General features: G+C 38.2%; 1 protein-coding gene across 5 annotated transcripts in view; it reads right to left on the reverse strand.

The window, feature by feature from the left end:
• WDR33 (WD repeat domain 33) overlaps window positions 1-14,564 on the reverse strand; it is a 98,477-nt gene that overhangs the window by 33,665 nt on the left and 50,248 nt on the right. The gene's annotated exons all lie outside the window — the stretch shown is intronic.

Here is a 14,564-nt window from a genome sequence, read left to right on the forward strand (position 1 = left end):
CAGCAGGACTTGATATTCTGAGCCATAGGTCCTAAACTACCATATGAATACTGATACCAACTATTGATAATCACTTTAGAAGGATTTGCCTTGTAAGGCAAAATACATGCCCAAATTATTTAACTTTGGCAAAATATTTTGGGAAAGACCCTACATATAAGTAAGCTGCAAAACAACTTTTGCAGCCACAACAGGAAATAAACAGATGAAATTAAACTGCAGGATTATGTACCAAGACATTTTTTACTTGATAAATTGGTGTTTCAAAGTTCTTTAAGCAAGTCCAAGCTACAAATTCATTTTTTAAAGAAGTAAATGGAGTAAGAAAAAAAAATTAAACTCATGGCAGCAACCCTTTAAAGGAAGTGAGCTTAACTTGTCAGAGAATGTGTGTTGCTTGGGATGTCTAAGTCTCGCAATCAGACAAAAACATTTTCATCTTTGTTATATATACTAACACGGTGAAACGTCTAGGTTGGAACTACGGGACTTGGAAAAGAAATAAGATGTAAAAAATAAAGTATTTTTCCAATCTCTTTCCATGTTAACTCACTTCAATTCAATGCTAGAAAAAACAGCAGTGCAAATGCATAGGAGAAAATAAGTGTGCATGTGAGAGTGCGAGAAAGTGCAAGCAGCAGCAGCTACTTAAGGGATGGAGAAATGTACTTCTTAGCTACTTCAAATAGGAAGGGGGTGCTGCTGTTCAAAGTGCATGCCAGCTGTAATAATGTCCCTATTATGATCTTGCAGGAATACAAGTTAGCTAAATCACCTTAGTTTGACCATGAATGAAGTTGGAGCCAAGTTGTTACATTTCTGTTATTACAGATAATGCAGATGTAGCAGCCGCACACTGGCTTCCTTTGACATTGACACAATTGCTACATCCATCTATACTCACCCTCTATGGCTATGGTTTTCAACCTGCGGGTCTATGTCTAAGGGCTCCACAAAAGATGACTATGATCAATCAAAAGTACGCGAATACTCACACATATAATTCAAAGGGGTCTGGTACCTCCAATCAACATTTTGTAGGGGTCCACAAATGAAAAAAGGTTGAAAACCACTGGTCTATGGCATCAAGTATGTAAGAACATGAGAGGGTGAAGAATTATGGCCAGCTGACTAACCTGCATATGTTCAAGTGGACATTCTCCATCAGCACAAGAGATGGATATTGCTTTTGTGGGAGGAGCTGTGTTAGGATTTGAGCCTGTATTAAGAAGCTTGTGTAGCTTGAGATAGACTACTCCATCTCTTATCAGATTCTGAAAACTTAGAATATATTGCAATTTTCTGGAGGTCACAAGCATAAGAAAAAGCAATACTTTCCAACCTTGGCTGTGAATTTGACAGGTAATAAAACACTCCTGAATCAAATGTGAGAAAGCAACTTTCTCTCCCCCCTTAATTTCTGGCTGGTGTTAAAGCAGGATAAGTGTACAGAAGCTTCTTTACCCAAGATGAATGGAGAAACAAACCACTGTAGGAAGACATAGGGAGCAGCATTCATCATTAACTGGTTCAGATAAATGTCTAGGCAGGAATCCTTGGATACGAACCTAATTCTCCTCCTGTGCTCTTTTGACAGTTAGAAGAGAAACCAAGAGCAGGGTCCTCAAGCTTCCAGGACCTGTAAGTTATTTAACTATTGATCCAACTACCAGAGGGAAGTGGTGCACAACTGCTTTTCACTGGGTTCCTCTAACAGGAAAAGTAGTAAGAGGCATAATTTGTGTAGATATGTAACATCCAGGTCTCAGGATGGTGAACTGCATGGTAAATAAACTAAAACAACCCCATAAACTGAAGGAGAGCAGATTTAAATTGGACATCAGGAAAAAATTCTTTATAGTGAGGGTCACCAAAATCTGGAATGGGCTTCCAAGGGAGGTGGTGCTTTCCCCTACCTTGGAGGCATTTAAAGGGAGATTAGAAAGCACCTGGGGTTACCTGACCCCAGTGCTCCTTCCTGCCCAGAGCAGGGGGTCAGACTCGATGATCTAATAGGTCCTTTCTGACCCTAGACATCTATAAATCTCTAATTTGTGAGCACTTAGCTGGGAAGGCCTGTCCCGCTAGAAATCATAAAGCATGTGGTATCTCATATCTTATGGAGGCCACTCTAGCATGACAGTTATGCCCTGTTCAACTGAAGCAACTAAGGGTATCCTTTGTGGATACTGTCATCCTGTAATCAACATGAGAGAGGGAAAGGAGGGAGCAGGGGAGTCAACTTACCCTCAAAGGACAAGGACAGGTTAGACAGAGAGCTTCAACTGAGGGAATGACTGCCTGAGTAGCTAACAGCAGAAACCATTAATTGCATGAATATTTGATCAGAGCAGGAAACCCAACCTTGCTATCACAAACATTAAAAAAAAATACAGACTACATCCAACTCTGACTGGAACTGGGTTGACCCTCTGTTCCTAGGTGAAACAAGACTGCTGAAAAGAGACTAAGGGGTATTTTCCCTTTGACATATAGCACTTGGCCTCCAGAACTCCAGATATGCTGCTACATTTGGTGGCGAGAACAATTCTTAGGAGCCAGAGTTGGTTAAAGCAGCCATCACTTGTCCCTCACTGCCAACATACAGCCCCAGTGGGTCTCTAGAGCTCTGGTATCAGCAGCAGGCCCTGCACACACTCATGCTGCAGGCCAAGTGACATGGCTCCATGGGCCAGATCTAGCCTGCAGGCTGATGCTTGTCACCCCTGACATGGAAAATCATGCGTTTAAAGTAAAAGAGGAAGGATGGCTCAGTGGTTAGCGCACAGGTCTAGGATTTAAGACCTATATCCAAGTTTCTGCTCTGGCTTCCTGTAGGACTTTAGAGAAAGACTCAGTGACTTGTCCCCCTCAGCTCCTCATGTTTAACAAAACACAGGAATGTTGCAGAGATAAATATACCGAAGATTGGGAAGTGCTTAAATACTATAGTAATGGTGGCCATTTAGGTGTCACAGAAAGAGAGACAAAGTGTGGGATTTTAGTTGCTCATCTTTCTCAAGTCCTTACACAGTGAAGTCCAACATCTTAACAGATTCTATGTTTTATGGAAAAAGTAAATATTCTCTGACTTAAAACTGTTCCCTGCAACAACAGTATCATGTAAAAGGGAACATTTAAATGCCTGTATCATCCTTCAAAAAGACAAGTACGTAGTAAATTAATATGATGGAAGTGTTATTAAATTTAATATATTTATATGCATTCAATACCTGTATACAGGGTCACATAATAAATGCCAAAACGTATATGAAAAAAATTTTAAATTTGTTTTAGAGAAAAATGTATCTTTGTATAATCTAATCTTGTTTAAAATGATGAATCAGTGTTTTAACAAAATAGCACATTAGAAACTTCTTACACAGGCAATAAGCTGAGCTATATACAACTTGTACAAATGTAATATTTTTGGCAAGAAACTGACCACTAATCAATAAAGAAGTTCCGTTACAAAGATGACGGACTGAAAAAAAACTAGTATAAAGTATATGTAGGGATATCTGAAGCAGTGTCTACCTGGCCAACGTAGCATGTCACGAACGTTAGGAATAACATTGTTAGACCTGATTTTCCCAACCTGTTTTGTAATTTTTGTGCACTTGTGACTATTTTGACTTATTTTTGTTTGTTTGTTTTACAAACTGATGGGCAATATTTCCTTTTTTAAATCACTGTGTATGTGTGCTTATATTCTGTATGTACCATGCACCTACATTACACGTATATTATTTTAGTGAGAAAATAAAATCTTTCAAAGGATGTTATCATTTTTTTTAATATAAGGAGTTCCATATACATGATTTTTCACATATCTCCACATTTTACCCTCCCACTTTCACTTTTATTGGGCACTTTGCAGCATATATCCCCCAAAGAACTACTCAGGTCCTACAAGAAAATGAATAAGAACAGCATACCTACATAAACGCATAATCCCGTCACCTGACACTTCATTTATTTATAAATTTACAAAATGATAATAAGTTGTGCTATATGTAATCATGAGGATTCCCTTTAATTTAATGTTCTAGTGCTACCAGGAATACAGATTTTGTTTAGGGAATTAACACCTCACACCTATCAAAAACTCTGTAAAGCTCTCTGCTGGAATGAACGGTAGCAATGGATAACCTTAACCAATGTTAGCAAATCAGTGAGGTAAGAATCTTAATTCCAGGACGATTCTCCTTTACTTTTTTATACCAGTGTATTATACAAATTATCTTCCCTTGGAAGATATCCTAAAAGCTCCCTTTCTTTTTCACCATTTCCTTTCCTGTGTTCAAAGCTCCATATTATAGCAGTCCTCCTCCTACAGGCATCCAATGTTGGTTTCTTTTAGAGCATGGAAGGAAAGCAATGGAAATGCCCCTTTTCCTATGTTGAATGGGTTAAAAATACTGACTTCACAACACCTCCAGATCTTGCTGGCCTGAGATCAAGGCAATTTCTTTTTCCTAATCTGCCCACCATACCTCTTCCTTGGATCCCAGCTTGGCCATTAATGCTCATCAAATCTGATGTCTGGAGAAACTAAGGAGGATTCCAATTCATCTACAATGAAAGCCTTTTGCATTTCCTCTATTTTAACACATTGTTGACATGGTTCTGTTCCTAGATCTTATCTACACTTTGAATGCAAACCCTATTTTTTCAAGGGCTTATGATTCTATTAAATTATTAGGCCAAAAGCTGTTAAAACAAAATGAGATTTTTCTTACATTATTCTGATAAGCAATGAAAGCGTGAAATACAAATTTTAATTACGGTCAATAAAGAATGTCTTTCCAAGCAGGAGAAAAGTTATCCTGACCCCAAACTACTGCAGAGGATGATCTGACCAGAATAGAAGTGAGGGGAAAAAAAAAGAGGATTCCTGTAATTGAGTTTAGAATTCACATGTCCTTACTCTTCAATGCCAACGCCCTGTACAAAAATCACTGCATATTAGCGAGTAGAATCTCAAAGATTTCATAGATTTCATAGACATCAGGGCTGGAAGGGACCTCGGAAGATCATCAAGTCCAGCCCCCCGCCCAAAGGGCAGGAAGTCAGCTGGGGTCATAGGATCCCAGCAAGATAAGCATCCAGTTTCATCTTGAAGGTGTTCAATGAAGGCGCTTGAACCACCTCTGGTGGCAGGCTGTTCCAGACCTTGGGGGCTCGGACAGTAAAGAAATTCTTCCTTATGTCCAGCCTGAAACGATCTTGAAGTAGTTTGTGACCATATATGGAGAATTGGGGAATATGGGGAAAGAAAATTGCAGACGGCAGTATAAATTTTGTGTTAATAGTATGCACTCCAATATCACAGGAAGCACAGTGTAAAGATTAATGTGAGAATCTCTGCATGCTTGACATTGTATACAAATTACTCAAAGAGGACTGACAAGGTCTGCTATAATATATTCTATATGGCAGGGTAAAGTGAGAGAATTCAACTATAGTCATGTGACAACGCGACACTGAGGACACAACCCTGCAAAAACTTAAGCATCTGTTTAGCAATAACAGAGCTCCTCACATATTTAAACTTACAGTTAATGCTTAAACTTTTGATTGGATGAAATCCAGAATGCTCAGCACCTTGTACAGCTGAGCCTTTACAGAGGAACATAATCCAATACTTGTGAAATCCTATTTGAACAAGGACAAGACTTAGCAGATTTAATATCTACTATTTTAGATCTGTGCCCATCATCCATAGAAATTACATTTCATGAAATGATTTAGAATAGCGTTTCACTGGAAATGAATATTCTTTTATTCCAGTAAGCAGAAAAGGAAACAAGAAGAAATTATTGTGTTAAGCATTTCAGAGTGTGGTTGATATTCTTCAATTTAATGCTGGCATCTACCAAAGAAGATAAAGTAAAATAAGAAATGTGACTCTATGTAGAAGTGTTTTTCTTACTACCCTGAGCATATTATTGAGAGTCACTATTACTACATGCTCAACACAGGGGTGGGCTGGGATGTATTAATACATATTGATACCTCATCATAGACACCACAGAACGACACCCATGTTTAAGTACATAAAACCTGATATTAGGCAGATCAGTAGTGGCAGGATAAATAATGGAAACTGAATTAGTGAGACATAAGGAATGTTGTTCTCAAAGTAATAAGAACAATAAATAATGAAGTATATATGCTTCAAAACTACTTATAAAATGTATGTGTACACACACACACACACACACACACACACACACACACACACACACTTTTACCATGGGCAACTGTGTGTTAACAGTAGCTATTTACCAAACTGCACTAAAAGAAATACATTTCCCATTTTTTCTTATTGACAACTAACAGCACATGGTTTTCTAATATGCCATTAACACTTAACTTCCTCATCAAAATGAACACACAACTAATGTACTATGTTTATTGTGATTACATAGTTCTTAACCATGTTGTGTAGAGTAGTATATGGTGCACAAGACACCACACCACAGAAGCAGACGCTTCCTACCATTGAACTGTATGCAACATATTCATACATCTTAAATAGAGTGTTAAAAAGAGACTTGAGCCCAACTCAAGTGAAATACCACAAAGTACAGGACAGTAAGATACTGAGGAGGGAAAAAAGAGCTTGCAAGTGACCGTCACCTTCTCATACAGCATAACTACTTCCTGTGCATCTTGCAGTAATGTCTGCTTACTTTAATGGCAAAGATAACATTTTACTACTGTTAAACGCAAGAGATCCAATATGTCTGCTGAAAAGCAAATCTGGCTTCTGTACTTTACTATCAAAATTATCCACTGAAATATAGATGGCAGATATTACAATTACTGTCCTAACAAAGAAGAGATCATCCTATAGTCTGTGGTCACCTGTTTCTGTTTACATTAAAATATTCACGACTAGACACACTTTCATGGTGCAAGGGGTTACTTTGATGGCTAATATAATGGTATTTTGAAAGCAGCAACACACTTGCTGTTTAATGAAGAGAAGGTGTTTATTTATAACAGTGTTTACACAAAGGTTCTAAAACTGAATATCATACAGGACATATTTTAAATAAACAACAAATATAAAAACACAGATCTTACAACCTCATGCTTCACAATACAAATCAACAACCAAACTGACCTGGATTTTCCTAGGAGGAAGTTATTCTATATCTTTCTATCATGGGTTTTTCACCCCTTCCTCCAAAGCATTTGGAACTGGCAGTAACTGATACAACATCAACTCCAGCCAATGAGGGGCTTTCTTCAATGGAGGTTGGATCAAGCTTATAGACAGGGCATCAGACAAGACAGACCACTGATCTGATCTAGTATGGCAATTTTTATGTTTTTCCATTTAGAAAAAAGGAGTAACTGACAGAAACAGTAATGCCTAACTATAAGACCAAGAGATTGTACATCAAAAAGAATTATAAGTCTTTTCATGGTAGTAGTAACTGGAATAATAAAATAACAATTCTGTCAGTCACCAGTATGGTTTGCAATTTCCACGAATCTGTGGCTTCATAATAAGATACCTAAACAATTTTGGTGCCAGTATTTGGTTAACTTTAGGAAATGAAAATGTAACTTTCTACATTAAAAAGAAAGCTGCCATCTGTTACGTTTGCAAATCAAACATTAACTATGTAAAGCAAATATAAACCAAAGTCTCTTCCTTTCCGAGCGTTATTACTATTTCACTACTGGTCATTATAGCAGGAACATAAAAATGCTTAGTACTTTCTAAACCAAGTGGAGGTAGGGATAATATTTTAAAATATAGGTGCCAAAAGTTAAGTTCCTAAATCCATATTTTAGCACCTATGAGTGATTGATTTTAAAGAAGCATTGATCACCAAGCAACTTCAATTACATGTGTACACACAGACTTAGGAGCCAAATTTTAGGCATACATGTTTGAAAATGCTGGCCAGTGTGCTCAACTACTATTACCACTGGCTGCCAAAAGCTCCAGCTTTCACATCTGCTAATTTATGCAAAACAGTTATACATTATTACTAAAAAGATGAGGCATACAGGAGATTGCACTGTATACTTCTAAAAATCTGTTTTCAGATTTACTTGGAAATGGCACCAAAATTACTTAAGCTTCCTTGAGATGAAAGGTTAAAGTTTTAATCGGCTCTGCTTTCTGCTTTCTATATGAAAACCCTATACAAGCTGTTTAGAGTTCTCTAACATCTTCGTCTGTCTTCACTACAGGAGATTTTGACAAACACCATGGAGAGTGGGAAGAACAAAAGACTGAAATGCAACAGAGCTGGATACATCCACATGAGGATCCAGATAACAGCAATAATGATGTTGCTTTACTGTGTTTAAGTGGTGATGTTAGATTTAATGAGTAAGCACTCCCTACTTCCCTTTCCAATTCGAACCTAGCTAACTGCAGAAGAAAATAGGGATGGTAAATGTATTGGTTCCCACACATTACAAAGATTCTGACATTCAGGAGGAAGCATGCAAGAGGTTTCCTACAGTGCATAAGCAAACTTGTAGACAATCAATCTGGCAATGTGTTCTGGGCAGCTATGCTGACAAAGCCTTGGAAACAAACAGGATAGTAGAGGCCACTTTCCTGTATCTTACCACAACACTTGGTGCCTCTTACAGACAAGCTAGCTGGGGTGAAAGCTGGGCTGGCTGGGCTGAAGGGGCAAAATATGGTGTATATGTACCCAGGAATCAAATTAAGCAGTTGCTGAGTGTGTATCAGATTCAGGAGGGTTGATACATGGACAGTAGAGAGGGCAGCAGAAATGCTGCTTCTACTCGAAATGTTTCAACTCTAATGCAGTAGTCAATTTCTGCCTTTACATGTGCACGTTCTTGTACTGTGGTTTAGCAAAATGCCTTTTCAGTTCAGATTTGGCATACCAGTACAAGCAAGAATTATGAAAATTATTTGTTGACTCCTCTGGATAGCACCTGATGCATTTTAAATTACTTGTCTAATTACTGACCGCTGTACAATAACAAGCAATCCAGGAGTAAGGAAGGAGATAACTCTGCCTTTTCCATTTATTATGAGAAGCGCTTTATAAAGAAGTGATCACATCAGCCCTGTTTTTCTTATGTATCCCAGGATATCAAATCAACAGTTCAATACATGCACTAATGTTTACTGATGGTACTACATTAACTTTGGTAATCAATTACCTCAGTACTTATATGCACAGAGAACAAACAGAACAGTGATAAACATATCTACTCTGAGTTTTGTTATCTACCAACTAGCTATGTTATGACAGCTATCTAGTAAATATAAAACTAAAAATTTTCAGTGTTCTTTGTGATAATAAATATAATTAGTAAACTAAGGAAATACAGTCTAGATTAAATTAGTGTATGATGGATACACAGTAGATTATATCATCATGCCCAAAGTGTAATTTATCAATGGCTCACTGTCTAATTGGGAGGAGATATAAAGTGGGGTTCCTCACTGGTCTATCTTGGGTACTGTTTAATATCTTCATTAATAATTTGAAGGATAAAATTGAGTGCACATTTAGCACATTCTTAGATGACACCAAGCTGAGTCAAGTTGCAGACACTTTAGAGAACAGGATTAGGATTCAGAATGACCTTGATAAACTGGAAAAATCAAATAAAATCAATAATGAAATCAAATGAAATCCGATTAGGACAAGTGCGAGTCTTGCACTTAGAATGGAACAATCAAATGTACAAACACAAGTTGGGGAATGACTGGCTTGGCTGCAGTACTACAGAAAAGGACCTGGGGGTTATAACAGACTGTTAGCTGAATACTAGAGAACAACATGCTCTTGTTGCAAAGAAAGCCAAGAATGTATAGTGGTTTGCACTAACAGGAGTATCACTCGTAAAACAAGGGAAGTAATTCTTCTCCTCTGTGTGGCACAGATGGGGCCTCACCTGGAGTACTGTGTCCAATTTTTGGCACCACACTTTAATAAAGAGTCCAGTAGAGAGCAACAAAATGATTACAGGAAGAAAGACCAATGAAAAAAGGCTGGATTCTCTGGAAGAAGTACTGGAGTAGTCTGGAGAAGAGAAGTCTCGGGGAAGATTTGATAAACTATCTTCAAATATCTGAAGGGTGGTTATAAAGATGGTGAAATTTTTTTTGTGGCCACAAGGGACAGGACAAGAACAACAGTATTAACCTGCAATAAGGGAAATTCACGTTGGAAATTAGAAAGAACTCTCTCACTACGCAGGTGGTTAAGCATTAGAACAGGTTACCTACAGAGGTTGTGGAATCTCCACACTTGTAAGTTTTTAACAGCAGTTTAGACAATCGTCTGAAATAGTTTTAGACAGAGATGATCCTGCCCTGAGAAGGGGATTATCTTCCTGATGACCCCCGCAATCTCTTCCAGCCCTAGGAGTCTAGGGGAAACATTGTACATACATCTGACATTCACAGTATGGCAGGGGGAGGAAGGGAAAAAAAAGCCAACAAAGTAACAAAGAGATTGGCTACTACCACAAATGCTGCCAGAAAGAAACCATTTGTCATTGTCAACATTAGCCAGCCCGTGACAAGATCACTAAAAAGCATGGGAGACCAGAGCCAAGATCTGAAGGAAATTCTATTGCAATTACCCAGTGTTGATAACAGTATAAATACTAAGAATAAACTAATTAAGAACCAGAAGGACCATGGTAGTGAACCAGTGGGTGGCAAATTGGCTAGAGGGTCGTACCCAGAGAGTGGTGGTGGAAGGGTCGGTATCAACCTGGAAGGACGTGGGCAGTGGGGTCCTGCAGGGCTCAGTCCTTGGACTGATACTCTTCAACATCTTCATCAGTGACTTGGACAAGGGAGTGAAGTGTACTCTGTCCAAGTCTGCAGATGATACAAAACTGTGGGGAGAAGTGGACACACCAGAGGGCAGGGAACAACTACAGGCAGACCTGGACAGGTTGGACAAATGGGCAGAAAACAACAGAATACAATTTAACAAGGAGAAATGCAAAGTGCTGCACCTAGGGAGAAAAATGTTCAGCACACCTACTGCTTAGGAAATGACCTGCTCAGTAGCATGGAAGCAGAAAGGAATCTCGGAGTCCTAGTGGACTCCAAGATGAACATGAGTCGTCAGTGTGACAAAGTCATCAGCAAAGTTAACTGCACTTTATCATGCATCAGCAGATGCATGACAAACAGAACCAAGGAGGTGATACTTCCCCTCTGTCGGGCACTGGTCAGACAGCAGTTGGAATACTGCGCCCAGTTTTGGGCGCCACACTTCAAGAGGGATGTGGATAACCTGGAGAGGGTCCAGAGAAGGACCACTCATATGGTTAAGGGCTTGCAGGCCAAGCCCTACAAGGAGAGAGTAGGGCACCAGGACCTCTTCAGCCTCTGCAAGAGAAGGTTGAGAGGTGACCTTGTGGCTGCCTATAAATTCATCATGGGGGCGCAGAAGGGAATTAGTGAGGTTCTACTCACCAAGGCACCCCTGGGGGTTACAAAAAATAATGGCCATAAGCTGGCAGAGAGCAGATCTAGACTGGACATTAGGAAGGTGGTGCTCTCCCCTACCCTGGGGGTCTTCAAGAGGAGGTTAGATAGGCATCTGGCTAGAGTCATCTGAACCCAGCACACTTTCCTGCCAGACTTGATGATCTATTTAGGTCCCTTCCAACCCTAACATCTATGAATCTATGATGGTTGAAAAGGGCTGGATTAGCAAAGCATTTCTTTTCCTTCCATAAGGAGATGGAATTGAACACGCTGGAGAGGTTCAATCAGCACTGCAGATGACCCATTTTTCTGTCTACTAAATAGTTTAAATTAGAAGAGGACAGGTGGTCAAGGTACTAGTGAAAAAAAAGGTAGATGGCACAGGATTCCAGGCTTTGATTCAGGCAAGAGTCAAATTTCAGTGCTGCTGGGGCCTAACAAGGAGTACAAATAAGAATTAAAAACAATTAAATGAAACAATATAAAATATAGCTTTTTTTTTTTTTTTTTTTTTTTACACACTAATGCAGAAAATATGATTGAAAAGCAGGAAAACAAAAGCTGTACTGCACTGTAATTTATAGTGTTCCAGAAACACGACAGATAATATGGACCAATGATAATGTATACCTCTATCAAGGGGAGAAAAAACAAAAGATAAGAAGGGATGTTTTATTACACAGCCCCTCACTTCAAATTCCTGTACACTTCATCTCTCACATTTCCTACTTCTCTCCTGCTGCCTTGATATCTTGTTCCCTTCCTTCTGTTCCACAATGCTAGGGATAAAAGACTCTTTTGTTTCTTTGAAGACTTAATTTTCAGATTTAACCCTAATATGCCAGTTTTCAATGTGGGGGGGAGTGGGAGGAAAAACATTTATTTTGGGTTCCTTAAAAACAGGACTCCTTTCTAGTAACCAATTTCTAATATGCCATATACACTTAAGCACCTCCGTGTGATACCTTGGATGGACATATACAGTATTCTCAATTACTACATACAAGTTGACTCAACATATAATGATGAGAACAGCTCCAGTTAAAATTTGTGTGGGAACATTAACAGATAATTACATACAATAAACTGTACTGAGAAGAGGGAGACACATTACAGGCAGAATTGAGAAAGAACAGGCTAAAGAATAATTCAGCATCTTAAACCCGTTCAAATCAAGTCCTTAAAGCATATATAAATATAATTCAGAAAGGAGAAAGTGATAATGAAGGAACCAGCAAGACAAGACAGCAATTAGGACCAAGCATGAATATATGTAAGGTTCTAAATTAAAACCAAAAAAGTGAGAATGACTGGTGGAAAACCAGTACTACAAACAGTACTACAAACAAGAATCCATTATTCTCACAAAAAGATGTGGACAGAAGTAGTGATATTAGAGCACTGTAAGTGGTATCCTTGCTGTAGCTAGGATACTGCTATAACCACATTTTACTTAAGAATAATGAAGAAATAGCAGGCGTTACCAGGAACTGACTGTTAGACTGACCTTATGGCAGATATTCAAGAATAGAATATTCAGTCACCTTTTAGAGAAGATGCAAGAAAAATTAAATAGATCCTACTACAATCCAGAAAGGATAGATGGATTGAATGCCTCTTCCAACCAAATTACTATGTTCCAGAGAAAGAGGGACTTTTCCTCTCAATTGTTTTAAAGTAATTTTAAACAGCACAATATAAAAGCAACATGTAATGTATTTGGTAACAAATATTTAAATGCAATATTTCCCTCCGTGATGCAGCCTGTAATTGAACATGTAAATCAGATTTGAACTTGTGACAGTGTAGCTGCTGCACAGTACAGGAGCATGTAATGATGAATACTGATTTTGGAGTTATCATCGTAGATGTTTTCAGGAATGTACTAAGAATAAACACCAGCTCTGGATCTGCACTTAGTGCACATTTATGGAGACCATGAAAAGGGTAAGACAGTTTTCTGCCACATAGCAAATGACTAATAAAGATGTCTCCAGATGTCATTCAACATCCCTACGTGTATAACCACAAACATATCCTCCAACATTTAAAACAGGTGGAGTTGCAGTTAAGGAAGTAGAATCAAAGAATACAATCCTGTAAAAAATGTCCGATTTTTAAATCCATAAGTATGTATTCATATGCTTGGAATCTAGAAAGTATACTTTACAATTTGGTTTCCAAAAACCCAACTGTTGGAAACCTAGTATGTTTACTACTGTATCTAGTACTAAAACAGACACAACAGGTCTTGAAGAAGAGGAGACCCTCCTAGCTAAAGTGCACTAATCAACTCAGAAGAATGTAAAAGATTAAGAGAACCTGAGACTACCAACTCAGCACTGCTCCCAGCACTTGCCAATCCAGGGATAGAAGTCACAAGCTTAGACTTTTTTCTCACCACACATACAGTGATTTAAGTGTGTTTGGTTTGTAAAGCCAGCACAACAAAGGTTAAAATATTTGAGTATCTTGAATTATTTACACGCGGGGGACAGGGAAGAGCTGAAGGTATGCAGTTTTAAACCTTTCAAGGGTGATATAACCATTTATGTGGGTTTTGAAACAGTACATTGATCAGTTTGATTCTGATGTTTTCCTGCATCAGTTAATCCTTGTGAACATAAAAGAATCAATGGTGTGTAGAAGCAATGCTAGTTCAAGTCTTTAAAAAAAAAAAAAAAAAAAAAAAAAAAAAATCTTCCCATCCTGGCCTCCATTCATGGTTCTAAATGTCCCTAACATTTCTTCTTAAGGAACAGTTTTCCTCTTACACGGTCACCTCCTTGATGATCATGGGGAAAAAAAAATCATTTTTTTTCCCCCAACATTTGGAAAGGGAAAAAAAGGAGGGAAGATTAGTGAAGTACAGAAAATTATCAAGATGTCCCAGACTGCTTAAAGGAACAAAACTTGTTTGCAATGGAAAAAACTAGCGTTTACTTCTATGCAATACTAAATCTTTATTTAAATATAATTATTTCATACAAATAAGGCAAAAAAGAGTTACATTTACTGTGTTGATGTGACAGAAAAAAAACACTTTAAGAAAGTTTAACTAAAGAGTGTAGAACAGGTGCTTTAATTC

The sequence above is a fragment of the Alligator sinensis genome, unplaced genomic scaffold (genome assembly GCF_000455745.1).
Source record: "Alligator sinensis unplaced genomic scaffold, ASM45574v1 scaffold237_1, whole genome shotgun sequence".
Classification (NCBI taxonomy): Eukaryota; Metazoa; Chordata; order Crocodylia; family Alligatoridae; genus Alligator; species Alligator sinensis.